General features: G+C 37.7%; 1 long non-coding RNA gene across 2 annotated transcripts in view; it reads right to left on the bottom strand.

Moving 5' to 3' along the window:
- The window catches only part of LOC141567096 (uncharacterized), a 239,907-nt gene extending 223,014 nt beyond the window's left edge, over positions 1 to 16,893 (bottom strand). The window contains exon 1 of one of the 2 annotated variants that reach the window (XR_012489492.2): positions 16,763 to 16,893. This is a non-coding gene — a long non-coding RNA (uncharacterized LOC141567096). Of the gene's footprint in view, positions 1 to 14,147; positions 14,396 to 16,762 lie in introns of those variants that run through there. The other variant, XR_016021432.1, reaches the window with a different exon arrangement.
- Positions 16,894 to 17,729: the final 836 nt, after the last annotated feature.

Raw genomic sequence — 17,729 nt, 5'->3', positions numbered from 1 at the left:
CATTGTTCTAAGCACTGGAGACAGAGCAGAAAGTAAAAACTAACACCCCTTCATTCATAAAGGGTCCTAAATCTCTTTCTGTTTCACTATGAGAAATACATCAGGTTTCCCATTATAACACTTAAATATACATTAAATTACACACTTAACCTGGAATTACTCAGTTAACAGCCATAAATTATTTGTAGTTGGCATTCTTTTTTAAGGGAAGAGAGTATTTTTAGAACAGTCTCCAAAGTTCCAGTTGAATGGTCAACATTGCTTCCCACTGTCTTTAGGGTAATTGTAAACATTATTTTAAATAAAAAAACATGTGTTTAGGACCGGCCCCGGTGGCTCAGGTGGTTGGAGCGCCGTGCTCCTAACACTGAGGTAGTCGGTTTGATTCCCACATGGGCCAGTGAGTTGCGCCCTCTACAGCTAAGATTCTGAACAATGGCTCTCCCTGGAGTTGGGCTGCCATGAGCAGCTGGAGGTCAGTGTGACCTGCCACGGGTTGCTGTGTGCTTCCAGAAGCAGCTGGTGGCCAACATGAGTGGCCAGCAGCCAGCATGAGTAGTCGGCAGCCAGCATGAGTGGCCAGTAGCCATCATGAGCTGCTGTGTGCTTCCATGGGCTACCGTGTGCTGCCATGAGTGGCCGGTGGCCAGCGTGAGTGGTCAGCAGCCATAGTGACCGTCCGGCAGCTGGCAAGAGTTGCCGTGAGCTGTTGTGAGCGGCCGACTGACAACTGGTGACCAAGTGCCTCAGCAGTAGTGGGGTGGAGTGCAAGACTCATAATACCAGCGTGGGCCAGGGAACTGTGTCCTACACAACTAGACTGAGAAACAACAGCCTGAACCAGAGTCGGGGGTGGGGAGGCAGAAAAACGAAGGAAAAAAACACATGTGCTTGTTTAAAACACTGAGTTTTGAATAATTTTGACCATTCAATATTTGACATAAAGTTTCCTTGTTAGTTTTTTAATATGACACAGATACAGAGAAGTACACAAAACATAATGGTGCAGTTCAATGACTCACACAATGAATTTCTCAAAGCAAACACCCACATTACCATCACCCAAATCTCGAGAAAGAACAGTACACATACATACCCCCAGAAGTACTGCTTATATATCTTATCAGTCAAAACACCCATCCTTTTCTCCAAAGTTAACCATCATGCTAACTTCTAAATTCTTGCTAAGTTTTACTTAGTTGAACTTCAGATAAATGGAATTTAAAAAAACAGTGTTCTTTCATGTCTGGTTTCTTTCTTTCACTCAAAGAAAGGTGTTTGTGAGTTCTGTCCATGTTGTGGTATGAAGCTGTAATAGCATACCATTGTATGGATATACCACAATTGGTTTATCTATTGTGGACAAAAAAGGGGTTCTGTAATAAAACTGACAAGTCCAGTGACTGAAAGTAACCTCACAGAGTAACCTGATCATAAATTCCTAACCGGGTAGTCATGCTTAGGGCCTATGACTCTTTTTTTTAAAAGGCTTAAGCAAGCCATTTGCATCGTTCTTGTGCATCTAGATTAAAACACCTTTGAAAGGCTAGAAGTAATCCTCTTTTCCAGACCCCTGGAAGGTGTAACCACCCTCAAGGGAGCACACAATCTTGTTAACCATCTTGTCATGTAATCTTCCTTACATTCCCTCTTGAATTCTAAACGTAAACTATAAATCTGCCATTCTCCATTCTCTGAAGCATTTGACACCTTGCTTCCAGGAGTTGTCCTCAATTTTGGCTCAAATAAACTCATAAAAATTCTCTACAGGTTTGGACATTCTTATGTCAACACTATCCTACTCTTAATAAAATGTTCTGCTTCACCCTCACACTGATCATATAGAATTTCTCCTTCAAATTCAATATCTACATGAAGACCACTTTTAATTATTTTGCTCACATTCTGCTCTCTTGGTTACTTCAATCAAGAGATGAGCCTCTTAATTCTGACCTGTCAATTACGCTTCTGTGCTTAGGTTGCACTCATGAAAATACTGCTTTTTTAATTAAATTTATTGGGGTGACATTGGTTAGTAAAATTATATAGGTTTCAAGTGTACCATTAGATAATACATCATCTACATATTGTATTGTGTGTTCACCACCCAGACTCAGTTCTCCTTCCGTCACCTTATATTTGACTCCCTTTACCCTCTTCTGCCATACCTTTTCCCCTCTTACCCTCTGGTAACCACTAAACTGTTGCCTGTGTCTGTGAGGTTTTGCTTATTTGTCTTGTTTGTTTGTTGCTTTCAGTTTTATATCCCCCATGAGTGAAATCATATGTTTCTTGACTTTTGCTGTCTGACTTATTTCACTTAGCATGAGAATCTCAATATCCATCCATGTGTCACAAATGGCAGTATTTCATCTTTTCTTATGGAAAGTAATATTCCACTGCATATGTATACCATATCTTTTTTTATCAGTAACCTATCAACAGACACTTAGGTTGTTTCCATGTTTTGGCCGCCATGAAAAATGCTGCAATGAATATAGGGTACATACAGTGGTACCTCAGTTTTCGAACGTCTCCGTTGATGAACATTTCGGTTTACAAACGCCGTAAATTTTGTGGATCTATAATATCATTAGATAGTAAAAATCATGGTAAATTTACAGTTTTAGGGGTTGATTTTAAGGTCTGGAATTGATTAATCCATTTTGCATTACTTTCTATGGGGAAACCATGCCTCGGTTTTCTGACATTTCAGAACTCGAATGGTCTTCTGAAATAGATTACGTTAAAAAACCGAGGTACCACTGCATATCTTTACAAATAAATGTTTTCAGATTTTGGGGGTCGATACTCAGAAGAGGGATTGCTGGATCATATGGTAATTCTATTCTTAATTTTTTGAGGAACCTCCATACTGTTTTCCATAGTGGCTGTGCCAATTTACATTCCCAGCCGTGCATGAGTGTTCTTTTTTCTCCACAACCTCACCTAACACTTGTTATTACATGTCTCGTTGATAATAGCCATTCTAACAGGTCTGTTTCTTTTATTTTAACTATACTCTCTTCGTCACCTCATCCCACACTTCTCAAAATCCTCATCTCATGTCACAGTAAATAGTTCAGATTGACATATGCTTTCACCTGAAGAAGGGTCCCATTTGTGATTTCCAAACATAATCTATTCTCTACTTCTGTTTTAGAGAACTACTGCTCTTATTGAGTTGCTGATTATTAATCTGTATATGTGCTATGTTTTCGTAATGTTACATCTTCAGATCATCTTTTGTTAGACGGCTATTTGCCTGGCCAGCACTCAGCAGAAGGCAAAACAATGTCAATCTCAACCAGCTCATGATGGTCATTAACCAGCCATACCTTCCAAGGCCATAGGAGTAAATGTGACATCTGTTGACCGAGAAGTTAGTCATTACTTCCTGATGTCTTTTTTATAAGGCACCCTGAGGAGAGATCCCTATTAGAACTTTGTTCCAAAATCAGCTGTACTTTTCCTGAGCAACTGGTCTGTTTGTATCTTAAGATGGTGAAAAATGTTCAAATACAGTTTTCAGAATATTCAAAGCGAGATTTGTGATCCATGCAGATGACGTCCACGTGTGTACTTTTCATCTCACCCTGCCTCAATTTTATTGTCTGTCTCTTCTTTTGCTCTATTTTTAGCATCCAACATTGTATGACATTGTTACCTGAAATAATGCCTGGAACAAGGTAGAGTATGCAGACACTAAGAGATTAATTGCTTCTATTACTGGTTTGGTTACCGAATGTTCTTATGGTTCAGAAGCACCACTGTTTTGATCAGTATGCACAAGTGAGGAATGGAGAAGCCACATTCTATTTTTAAATTTATCATGGTCTTTTAAGTTTAGAAGATGTCACAATTATTTCCTAAATTTATCACAATCTTTCAAGTTTTAAAATTCCATTTTTCTCCTTTTAGGGATAACTTGGATAACTTAGGAGAAAAGTTAATGAAAACCATTTTTTTCTAGGTACATTTTAATGTTTTGCCTATCATTCCATATTATTACCTGATACAGAAAGATCTCCAAGATATTCTATTTTACAAGGTAGGAAAAATAGGACCCTATGTTTCTATTGCCTTTAATAAACATAAAGTACCTCCAGGAAGATGCACAAGTAACTAATAAAAGTAGTTACCTATTTCAGGGTTGGCAAATTCATGAATGGAGAACAGATAAGAGAGAAAGAATTCACTGAATTGCTTTTTAAATTTACTGGGTTTTGACATAGATTAATGTGTTCAAAAATTCAAATAAAAAACAACAACAAAAAATCATATCTAAAAAGTCCTCAAAATGAAAGCACCTTTACTCCAATAAAATCAAAACAATTACCATAAAACAGCCCATTTTATATAGCAGTGTTTTTTCTACACTAATAATAATGAGAGCTGAGAAGCAAACCAGGTGGAATCATGTCAACATGCCAAAATCTAAAAGTAGAGTAAATAAAAAATATGTATTATTTTATCATGATCTTCAAAATGAAGAGAACAAACTCTTGCTGCTTGTCATGATGGAGTGAGACTGGACTGGTCTGTCCACTATAAGAACCAGAAAACTGGCAAAAATACATGAAACATTTTTCAAACATTAGGTAACAGAAACAATCAGGACACGATCCTCGAGGTTAGGAAACTAATGAAGGAAGCCCTAGAATCACCACAGCTTTCTGCCTAGAAGCACATTCCAGACAACAGTGTGGGGGAAAACATCCAAATATATTAAGGCTTCAGACTGAGGTAAGGAACCAGAGATCAGAGTTCAGGGAGGCTGAGGGAGCTGGAATTTGTGGAGAATTCTGGAAATGAGGAAGTTATGCAGAAAAATAGTTCCAGAGGTTTACATTAGGGTATCAAGTCTGTTGGGGAATTCTAAGCCGTACATGTGTAAAATGAAAATCCATGAGGCTGGGCATAAAAAATGGAGATCTCAGAGAGGTGAGAGGTTTGAGTTCTGGTGATCCTGTGGGAAGAGTTCTGAGTGAATTCCAGGGCATTCAGTAGAGACTCAAGAAGGGTGATGGCACAGGAATAGGACTAAACTAGTCCCTAGAGGAAATGCTCCTCTAGACCAGCCATCTCCAATAAAACTTACTTCTATTATGAATATGTTTTGCATTTGTGCTGTGCGTCACAGGCGTCACAAGCCACATGTAGCTTTTGAGTGCTCAAAATGTGGCTGGCGTGACTGAGGAAATTAATTTTTAATTGTATTTAAAACTAACTAATTTAAATTGTATTTAATACTAATAAATTCAAGTAGCCACATGTGGCTAACAGCTAGGTGTTGGCCACAGCTTTAGACTCACCACGGCAACATTAAAAAGCTTGAAAACAAGCTTCCAAAGGATCAAGCTGATTCTAAAGTAACTTAACTGCTTCTGAGAATAAAGCCTAATACTCTTTAAAAAAAAAAAAGGAAAAGAAAAGGAAAAAAGGACCACAGAATTCTCTTTTGTATGAAACCATGGCTTATCTACATGACAAATAACAGACTGTGGAAATGACAGTGTTTGACCTCTAAGGCTAGATCTGAAGGGCATTGACCCACCTCAGTCTCTTGAACCTCTCTCTCTAAGAGAAACCAACTGAAATGTTGGGGAAACTCTCCAGTAGCCATCACCGACTTGCCAGTCACATGAGTGAACCATGTTAAAAACAGATCCTCCAACCCATTATATGAGCAGATGACTGGAACACCAGTGATATCCAAACCACAACCTCATGAAAAAGCCTGAACCAGAACCACACACAGTCAAGCTTATCCCAAATTCCTGGCCCACAGAAACCATTTGAGGTACAAAAAATATAGTATTGGTGTTTTAAGCCACTATGTTTTGAGGTAATTTTTTAAAAACACAATATTAGTTAACTAACACAATTAGGAATGTTTTTTCCTAATACATTCAACAACCTAAATTTAAAAATACAAATTCTTTAAAAGATACAAATTATTAACACTGACACAAGAAGAAATAGAATGTCTGGATAGCCTGATAGCTACAAAAGAATTTGAATTTGCAATTAAAATGAAAGAAATGCCAGGCTCTGATGACTTACTTCACTGGTGAATTCTATCAAAGTTTCAAAATAAAAGAAAATATTATACCAATTCCACACAAACTCTTTCAGAAAATGGAGGAGGAAAACACACTTCTAAACTCATTTTACAAGGACAGCATAACTCGGATACCATATCCAGGAAAGACAGTAAAAGAAAAGAGAGCTACTAATACTTCTCATGAACATAAGTTCAAATATCCTTAAGAAAATATTAACCAATTGAGTCATTTATACAGAGAATAATGCATCATTACCAAGTGAATTTTTCTCAGAAATGCAAAGTTGGATTAACATTCAAAAACAAGTAATGGAAAATATTCTGGAATTTGATAGTGGTGATGACTGCGCAATCTAGTTAAGGTACTAGCAACCACTGAATTGTATACTTCAAAATGATTAACTTTATGGTATGTGAATTATATCTCAATAAAACTATTATAAAAATATCAAGTAGTGTAAATCACCAAATTAACAGAAAAAGGAAGAAAACTCATGTGTCTATCTTAAAAGATAAATAAGAAGCAGTTAACAAAATTCATCTCCCATTCATGATAAAAACTCACAGAAAACTACAATTACACATCAACCTGATAAAGAATATCTAAGAAAAGAAACTACAGATAACATCATACTTGAAGGTGAAATGCTGAATGCTTTGTCTTTAAGATCAAGAACAAGACAAGGATATCCACTCTCACCATTTCTATTCATTATTGTAATAGAGATCATAGATAAGGCAAGAAAAATAAATGAAAGGAAGAAGTAAAACTGTCTTTATTCACAGACAACTTAATGGTCTGTATAGAAAGTCCTAAAACAAAACTGCAAAAAAAGAAAACTACTACAAGTAATAAGTGAGTTTAACAATTATGCAAAATACATATGCAAAGTACAATTATGCAAAGTAATTTCACAAAAATCTATGTACTTATAACATTATGCAAAGCAAGTTCACAAAAATCTATGTACTTATATATGTTGGCAATGAGCAACTGAAAATTGAAATTGAAAAATTAAACAGTTCCATTTATAATAGCAGATATCCACTTTCAGCCAAGATGAAATAACAGGAAAGCGGTTTATTTTACATGTGTTCCTGAAACAATTAAAAATGGACAAAATATAAGAAATGAAAGTTTTCAAGCTACTAGACATCATGTAAAGTACAGTGATTCCTGAGTGATGGAAAACAAATGAAGTAAACCCTACAATCACTTATTTTTACTGCCACGAGAGAGTCTCCAAGCTGTGGTAAAGGGAGAGGGAATCCAGGCAGAGCCTGGTGGACTCCCTGAGTTGAAGAGATGGAGTTAAGAACCTAGGAAATCCCAGGCAGACAGAATTTGCAGAGAGAGAACATGGGATTTCTGCAGAAGGTCTCCCTTGAGTACAGAGTAGAATACTGGTCAGTGCATGCATGTAAGTAAACTACCAGAACCCAAGGAAGAACCACATAAAAAATAAGAGGTAATAGTTCCCAGCATTCAAACAGATCTAGAAATTGTGCCAGTTCCCATCTGCCATTATAGAAAACCCCATGGTTCCTGAGGCAATGGGCAGATGCCCAATGGATCTTGTCCTAGCAGTGCCTTTAGTTTTCTTACCCAACAAAACTTGAAAGCAAGACTCTAAAGGATCAAACTGTTTCCAAGTAATGTAATTGAATCCCAGTACAAAGCTTAAGAATATTTATAGGGACACACAAACATCCAGCTCTAACAAGGTAAATTTCACCATATCTCAAAGTCAGCAAGAAATTACCAGGCACAATATAACGGAGTATTATTCAGCTGTGAAAAACCCTCAGCTAATATACTTAATAGTGAAAAACTCAAAGTTTTTTCTCCACAATCAGGAACAAGACAGGAATACCACCCCCACCCCCCCCACACACACACACATACACACCACTGTCATTCAACATACTATTGGAAGTCCTAGACAGAGCAATCAGGCAAGAGAAAGACATAGAAGGCATCCAAATTGGGAAAATTAAGAAGTTGAATTGTCACTTTTTGCAGACAATATGATACTTTATATAGAGAAGCCTGAAGACGCCACCAAAAAGTTATTAGAAAAAATAAACAAATACAGTAAAGTTGCTGGCTACAAAATCAACATACAAGTCCACTGCATTCCTATATATTAACAATGAGGTTTCAGAAAAAGAAATGAAAAAAGAAAAAAAGATGACTCCCTTTGCATTTGCAACAAAAAAATAAAATACCTAGGAATAAACGTCACAAAGAGTGTGAAGGACCTATACACTGAAAACTATGATATTATTAAAAGAAATTGAAGAAGACACAATGAAGTAGAAAAATGCTCCAGGATCATGGATTGGAAGAATCAAAGTAATTAAAATAGCCATGTTACCCAAAGCAATGTATGGATTTAATGCAATCCCCATCAAAATCCCACTGACATTTTTTTTTTAAGAAATAGAATACAAGATCATCAGATTTCTATGAACTCATGAAAAACCCTGAATAGCCAAAGCAATCTTGAGAGAAAAGAACAAGGCCAGAGGTACCACACTCCCTGACTTCAAATTATACTACAAAGTGACAATAATCAAAACAGCATGGTATTGGCAGAAAAACAGACAACAGACCAATAGAACAGAATTGAGAACCCAGAAACACATCCACATGTACATGGGCAGATAATTTTCAACAAAGTAGCCAAAAACATACAATAGAGAAAAGCAAGCCTCTTCAAAAAACAGTGCTGGGAAAATTGGAAAGCCACATGAAAAGAATGAAACTACACGTCTATCACCTCATACCAAAATTAACTCAAAATGGATTTAAGACCTGAAACAATAAATTGCACAGAAGAAAGCATAGGTACAAAATTTAAGGATTTTGTTCTTAGAGAAGGTTTTATGAATTTGACCTCAAAGGCAATGGAAGTAAAAACAAAAATAAATGAATGGGACTATATCAAACTATAAAGTTTCAGCACAGCAAAAGAAACCATCAACAAAACAAAACAAATGAAGTAAACCAACTGATGGAAACCAAAAAGGAAACCAACTGAATGGGAGAAGATGTTTGCAAACACCTCTAATAAAAGGCTAATATACAAAATGTATAAAGAAGGTGTACAGCTCAACAACAACATCAACAAAAAATGAACAATCCAATTAAAAAAGCAGACACTTCTTCCAAGAAGACATACAAACGGTCAACAGATATATAAAAAGATGCTCAATTTCACTAGCTATTAGGGAAATGCAAATCAAAACCACAATCAAAACCACCTCACACCTGTTAGAATGGTTATTATCAATAAGACAAGTAATAACAAGTGTTGGAGAGGTTGTGGAGAAAAAGAAACACTCATATATTGCTAGTAGGAATGTAAATTGGTACAGCCACCATGGAAACCAGTATTGAGGTTCCTCAAAAAAATAAGAATAGAAGTACCATATGACCCAGCAATCCCTCTTTTGGGTATCTACCTGAAAAATGTGAAAACATTTATTCATAATGATATGTATACCTCTATGATCATTGCAGCACTATTTACAGTGGCCAAGACATGGAAACAACCGGAGTATCCTTCAATAGATGACTGAATAAAGAAGATGTGGTACATACGAGTATATACAATGGAATATTACTTGTCATAAGTAAGATAAAATACTGCCATTTGCGAAAACATGGACGGATCCTGAGACTATTATGCTAAGCAAAATAAGTAAGACAGAAAAAGTCGAGAACTGTATCATTTCACTCATATGTGGGATATAAAACTGAAAGCAACAAACAAACAAGACAAACAAACAAGCAAAAACTCACAGACAGACAACAGTTTAGTGGTTACCAAAGGGTAAGGGGGCAGGGGGTGGTAGATGAGGGTAAAGGGGGTCAAATATATGGTGATGGAAGGAGAACTGACTCTGGGCTATGAACATACAATGCAATATGTAGATGATATATTATAGAATTATACACTTGAAACCTACGTAATTTTACTAACCAATGTCACCCCAATAAATTTAATAAAGAAAAGAGAAAAGATGAACACAGCTAAAAAAAAATGAAGATAAGGAAGATCTCTTCAAACTAATATGGAGTAATTTTGAGGACATACTCTTAATTAAAGGATAAAGTTCAAAGCCCCCCAAAATTATCTATAGCATGTTACACTTAATGCAAGAAAAGAATGTGAGATAACGCACCAGTGTCTGTCCATTTGCCTAACGATGATTCTTTATTTCCTTTATTCTTGGAGAAGGAATTCAGGAAAGATGAAGTAGAAACCGAAGAGATTGATTACCGACAGGGGTTTATGGGAAAGGGGTGAGAATAAGAGAGAAGGAGTTAGGGGAGCAAGGATGAAAAAGAAGTGACACTTCTTTGACTCTTAGAACCATAGTAACATTTTATATACCCTTCACATACCCCCAAATTAAACAAAGAGTTAAAAGCAATCAGGTCATGAAGGTGACTCCAAATGGAATATACACACTAGTAAATGAACCTAACCGTATTAAAAATTAATAACATCACCACACTGCAGGATACAGGAAGAAAAGAACTATCCAAAGTCACTTTGGAAAACAGTACCTTGAATGGATACTGCAAGGCTAAAGACAAAAATAGCTGTACATCAAAACTGAAACATGGTTAGTAAAAGACTTGTTTTTGCTTTTAAACAGGGGCGATGTCTAGTAATTCTGAAACTAATTTATGTTTATGTTAGACTTGTAAAAAAAAGTGAATAGACTGCAGATAATGATAGCTGGCGTTTCTCAGTGTTAGGGAAAGAATTTATAAATAAGGAAGAAGGGAAGCCTAAAATCAACCCCATGTTACTGAATTAGGATCAGAAATAGTAATATTAACTCGTGGTTTTTAATATATGTCCATAAAGATACAAAAATATAGATATGTGTATATGCGTGGATTAGTATGCATACATAAACTAACTAGCCCTACCTGCTCTGAGGGTCAGAGCAATGACACCCCGATAACAATGAGACCACCTGACACCAAATTATTGGTCTCTAAACACTATATTCAAATAAAAGAAACCTAAGTTTCTTGGAGAAATGATTCATTCCAGGGCTGGGACATCATAAATATAAAGTGAGACAGAAACATCACATGGTGCCAAAAAGTAAGAAAACACTCAAAAAGTCAGGGTGGGGCCTAGTTTTGATAAAAGACCACACAGGAGCCCAGCTGGAGGAGCTCTTAATGTCCCAAACTGGAAACGTTAGAACAACATCGGATTTGAACTCAAAATAAACATCCACCAGTCCGTAACAATGTAGATAAACAATGGAATAAATAAATAAATACAGGACAAGAGATAATTCTTCCTCCCACTAGGCTTCAAATCAGTAAACGTAGAAGGAAAGAAACATCCTTAGAGGAACACCATAGAAATAAATGATGCAGACATGCTCTTAGAAATTATAGCTGCTACTATTCCCAGTATAATGTGCATACAATAAAATGCCCCATTTTCGCTATACGGTTCAATGACTTTGGACAGACATATATACATTTATGTAGCCATCACCAAAATCATGATTTGGAAAATTTCTATCACATGAAAAATTTCCTGCACACTCCTTCGCAATTAATCTCTGCCATCCCTGGCCCAAGACAACCCCTGATCAGCTTTCTGTCACTCTAAATTAGTTTGGCTTTTCCTGAAATTTTATAGCATATTACTCTAAAAGTTTTCTTACCTACACTGTAAAGTCAATCAACAAATTCCAAAGAAACAATACAAAAGTTTTCCTGCTCTTTTTATGTTCTTTCAAAACATATCTAGATGTCAAGCTGGGCTTCCTTTGAAACTAGATTCTCCCTGAATTAGTCAAGGTCCAGGGAGAAAAACAGAACGTACATCGTGTTGTTCATTAGATGAAATTTAATATTGGGAATATTAGCCACGACTCGCCCTGGAGCTGGAGGACAATAGGGGTACACAGTCCATGCAGAGCTGGATTGAAATTCGGTCCATGGCAGGAGTTGCCTGGAGAGGGCCAGGCCTGCAGGAGGTGAAGCACAGAGTGGGGAAAGATTCTCCTGCAGCTTCTCCATTCTCCCACCGTTCAGTCTCCCCAGGGCGTCCTGTTGACTGAGGATAGCAGGAAGCAGGTGGCAGAGGAGCCTGGGAATGGCACTTTGGCGGAATCACCCCCTGTAGTGCTGGGGAAAGCAGAAGAAGGCCAGGAAATGGATGGGAAAGCAAATGGGCAAATGACCAGCCCACTCCCAACTTGAGATGCTTCTTTACTTTCCATTGTGGAACACGGAGGGGAAAATGTGCTGGTGTAGGTTTGAAGTTCTAAATATTTTATCTTGACGTTCTTGAGCAAGGTGAGTGGGGACAAATCATTTTGTTTCAAAACACCTCCCAGGGGTGTTTTATAAAATAATGAAAATACGCCAAGAACTTATCGCAGAATCAGTGCCAGATGAACGCTGAGTAATTTCCGTGCTTCCAATCTTACCTTGGAGGGTCATTCCATTTTGTGTAGAAAATGAAGTAAACCGTGAGTGCGAAGAGAACAAATATTTTAACATCTGAACATTCCTCTTTGTAAAATTAAATAAAGCAGAGAGACTGACAGAACCACAGCCAGGGCATTTATCTTTTCGAAATGCTGAAGTATCACTAAGCAAATAATAAACCAGAAAAAGCAAACATTCATTTTCCTGCCATTTCGAGGTATGATCCTAATTCCTTCAGTTCAGCATATCTATGATCTGCCTTGCCTTCTTTCCTGCATTCTCCCAATTCTCCCGTCCTGCAGGATGCTGTCCTTTCACACATGTTGTTCTTAATAAAGTAATAACCGGCTCAGTCTGTCCTCTCCACAGAGTAATTATGTTAGTCTGTTGTTATTGATTTTGTTGCTAAGGTCTGAGGATCTGCTGTGGGAGTAGCAGGGAGCAGGGGAGGGAAAAGCAAGTTCTTATAATTTTCCCATAAACCAGATGTTTTCTTTAACGCTCACATCTTTAAAATAGTTTCTCTTGAGGGGGAAAAAATGGATTAGAACAAGTTTCAGATGCCAATTCTTATGTTCTCAGCATACCACAAGTACACACCCAAATAACTGAGTGGGGAGAATTCATGCTTGTGGGCACCTGTGTATCTGCTACTCATTTGATAAGTTGTACGTGTAATTCGAGTATAACCTGTTTCTTAAGTAAACTACATTCTTCCCATTTCCCAGTGATTCCATTTCAATTACCATCGTTTTATTAAAACACCACCCTAAACTAAGGGGGGTGAAACGACAACAGTTTTATCATCTCACAGATTTTGTGGATCAAGAATTTGGGTAAGACTCAGCTGGGGCTGTCTCCTGGGCTCCGCTGGGATTGTCACCCAGAATATAGCCTCTTCAAGTGTGGCAGTGCAGGGTAGTTGGACTGTCACAGCAATTGGCTTCTTTCAGAATGAATGTCCCACGAGAACCAGGAGAATGCTGAGTGGCCTTTTATGACCTAGCTTCAGAAGCCCTGTAACCTCACGTCCACCATACTCTACTGCGGTGGTTTTCCAAGCAGAGGCAATTTTGCCCCGCACAGAACATTTGGCAATGTCTGAATACACTTTTGGTTTGCACAGCTGGGGATGGGGGGTATCCTGGCATCTAGTGGCTCGAGCCCAGGGATGCTGCTAAATATTCTACAATGCACAGGGTAGCCCCCCACAGCAAAGAATGTGTGGCCCCAAACGTCAGTAGCACTGAGGTTAAGAAACCCCGCTTCCTTGGTGGAGGTAGCCATAGCCTGCAGATTTAAGGAGAGGGAACAAGGATCCTCATTCTGGATGACAGGAGCATCAAAAACTTTGTGGACATTTTAAGAACTATAGCAAAGTCGTTAATGTACTTTTTTCCTAATTCAAAGGCCAAGTCTTCTAGCAATTCCATGCATAGGAGGCGAATTTTAAAACAGAGAGAGAAGAAAGCTGTAATGGTTTCAAAGCCATGCAAATTCCCAGATCGACTCACACAGCCCAACCAGGACGCTGAGGCTCAGAAAGCAGTTCTATAATTTGATGTCCCCAAGCCATTGTTTGCTCCCGATACTCACATTTCTACTTCTTTTTATTCATCCCAATGTTGTCCAACTTTAGATGAATGTTATTTTTAGATGTCAGTGTGATTATATTTAAGCCTGATTTTCAAACAGGCCTCCTAAAATCGAGAGCACATTTTTAAGCCCCAGAGATCCAGGAGAGGAAAACAGCATCGCTGGATGACAAGGGAGGGACCTCTGTGCCCAGGGAAAGCATCTCCCAGACGTCTGCGAGCCAGGGAGCTCTGGAAAGTTTTGCTTCTCAGTCCCTTCATGCTGCAGAGTGGCTGGCTCTGAGAGGCTAGAGCCTCCCTGAGCTGGGCCCCTAAAGCCAGGATAATGTGTAATAGCAGCAATTGGAGGCAGGGATGCCGTGGGGCAAGCTGACTGGTTTTACACAATGGCAAACGGGATTTTCAAAAAGCTAATCGCACCGAAAGATTTTCTTTTTACTTGTCTTCCTTTGAACTCTTTTCCAAAAACGTGTCCTTGCATTCCTGTATTTGTTCTAACAGTCTTCCCTCCTGTCTTCAGGTAAAGCACCTGACTTCTTATTTTCTTTAGTTGATAAAAGAAAGAAGTGATCTGGTTTCATTCCCATAGTCATCAGATATTTCTGGAGCAGCGCCTGTATTCCAGGTTCTATACTGACTATTGAAAAGCATAATAGTGAACAGACAGCCTGCACTAGCAGACAGAATCCCTGAGGCCACCTGCCCCCATGTGGTCTAGTGGGAGCTAAGCCCAACTGATATTTACATTTCATATATACTGTGTATATATGTTATATATCTGGAAATACATAATAATAAGGATGGTAAACAAGTCCAGAAGTCTTCCTGGAGTCAGCGGCATGTAAGTCCAGAGTGAGAGTTTGATAAAAAATGGTTGGGGGTGAAATAAGAAAGGGGAGTTTTCCAAGCCAAGAAAACAGAGTAGATGAAGTCCTCTTTGCAGTTTCAACATGGCTGCTGTTGTTTTGTTTTGTGGTTTTTTTTGGGGGGGGATTCTTAAAATATGTCATTGGATGCCCTACCTGACTATGTGAGGATTTAAGATAGCAGAGATAAATTCTTAAATCTTTCTACAAAGTGGCAAGTGATGTGGGTATTAGCGCTATAAATCTCTATTTTTCTGCCTGTGGATGTGTGCTATTTCAATATTATGTCCTTTTCACTTGTTTTGTACTATTTATACAACTGAGGAAAAAATTTTTTTATCCCTCTTTATTTCCAGTGGTGTTTTTTTTTTTATTTAAAATCAACCTAACACTCACCAATGATCTAAGGTGTGCCTTTAACCAAGCCTCTGAAGCAGATCCTGTGCCATAAACAGTCTGAACTATCCATCACTTCTGACAGAATAATATGCATTTGCAGCAAAAACCACACAAAGCTGTTTAACTTTTTATCTCTGGGTAATCTACTGAATAACACATTTGTTAATAATGTGAGCAATGGAAAGTTTGCTAATTGTCTTCACTTTTCAAACATTGCCTTATTGAACGGGGCTTTGTTTTCCTGCATAGCTCAATCGCTTTCACACAGAAAAATGATTCTCCAGCTTTTTGCCTTACTTAATCAAATGCTCCAAACTGGCTTGTTTGTAATTCCTGTTATACAGAGAGAGCCCTCCAAAACACACAGAGCATCAATGCTCTGTGGGTCATTATAAAAGCAGGGAGGTTCAAAATGAGAAGAGAAGATACCATTTGGCTCTAAAAATATAATCAGGACTTTCAAAAAAGACCTCTCTTTTCCTCTCATCAACCCAGCAAACGGAGTGAGACTCAGTGATCATCAAGATAGAAACATCCTCTTTCTGTAATATCCTCCTTCCATAATAGCTCTAGATTTTTCATCAAGTATTTGGGCCACATGGTCTAGCCCAGTGCTATTCCTTTGCACTCCAGTCCATAGTTTGTCACAGATCACAGCCTTTGTTCTGAGCCCTGAGCTCCAACCCATTCTTCACATCTTCGTCCCACCCTAATTTTTATTTTTATCTTTCTACCTTCTGATCTCATTTTTTGCTCCTGTTTTTTTCTTACCTCAGGATTGAAACTTGATATATTTTAACATCACCATAGCTCTAGATTTGGCTTAACTACTATCAAATTGGCGGTTCTCAGTTGCAAACCATGTGGCTTCAGGTTACTTAGAGTGCTCATTATTTGACACCTCCCACCCCCGCCTGCCCTAGGACTACTGTTCCTAAGATTGTCCCCACCAAAGATAGAGACTTAAAATGTGTCATCCAGACCCCAAAGTGAAACTATTTCTAAAAACAGTGTAATGCAGGGGTTAAGACGGTAGAATCTACACTCAGATACACCTGGATTTAAATGTCAGCTCCATCAACGATGAGTTATGTGGCATTTATAAGTTTAGTTATAATTCTTTAGATTTAATTTCTTCATAAAATACTGATATTGATAGTATTTGCCTCCTGCGTTTGTAAGAACTAAACAAGATAAAGTTAGAAAATGATTAACCTATAGGCAAATAGATGTCACTATGAATGTTATTATTATTGGTAGTACTATATAAACAATAATAAATTATAATAAAGTACTTTTAAAATGACCTTATGTTTTGTTTTTTTTAATTCCCATAATAATTATCACATACCTTCTATAGGGTGCTCATTCAGTAGACACAAGTAGATTGACTTGATGTGTTCCTAGAGAAGTAGTGAGGTCATTTCCAACCGGGAAAATAATCTTCAGTGCTGACACAAATCACGACCAGTAAGTTTTTATCTGAAGTGAAAGAATACCATTATTTAACAGTTGAGTTTCATAAACATTTCATTGAAACTACAAATGAGGAAACTACCATTTAATTAAAAACTCAAACACAGTTGTCTTCCCTTCACAACCATACCTCTTCCCCTAAAAGAGCAAGGCTCAAACTTCAATTTGCAGCAGGATAACTTATGATTCCCAGAACCGTCCCCAGACGGATACATGTCTCATGAGCCAAGAATCTGCGTTTTTAATAAGTACCCCGTATCGTTCTTATCATGGTCCTGCCCAGACCTCAAACTTGAGGACAATTATTATAAATACAAAGGGCTAGAAATATAACCTAAAAATCACTTTTTAAAAAATTGAGATATAGTTGACATATGACATTATATTAGTTTCAGATGTACAACATAGTGAATTGATACTTGTATGTATTGCAAAATGATCACCACAATATGTCTTGTTAACATCCATCACCACACCTAACCACAAATTATTTTCTTAATAAGAACTTTTAAGCAACTTTCAAATACACACTACAGTTTTATTAACTAAAGTCACCATGCTGTACGTTACATCCTATAATTTATTTTATAACTGGAAGTTTGTATCTTTTGACCATCTTCATACATTTCGCCGACCCCCTCCCCCAGCCTCTGGCAACCAACCACCAATCTGTTCTCTGTATGTATGAGTTCAGTTTTCTAAAAAATTATGTTTGATCATCAAGTTTTGCAACTGAATTCTCTCGTTAATTTCTGAAATCTTTCTATTTCTCTCTTGTCCATGTAGATAAGGTAAACGGTTCACCTATGACAGGAAGAGGTATTTTGTTGTTTCCTTGAATT

The sequence above is a fragment of the Rhinolophus sinicus genome, chromosome 5, assembly GCF_057876585.1.
Source record: "Rhinolophus sinicus isolate RSI-liver-muscle chromosome 5, RSI-T2T, whole genome shotgun sequence".
NCBI lineage: Eukaryota > Metazoa > Chordata > Mammalia > Chiroptera > Rhinolophidae > Rhinolophus > Rhinolophus sinicus.
This window is presented reverse-complemented; position numbering and strand designations above follow the sequence as displayed.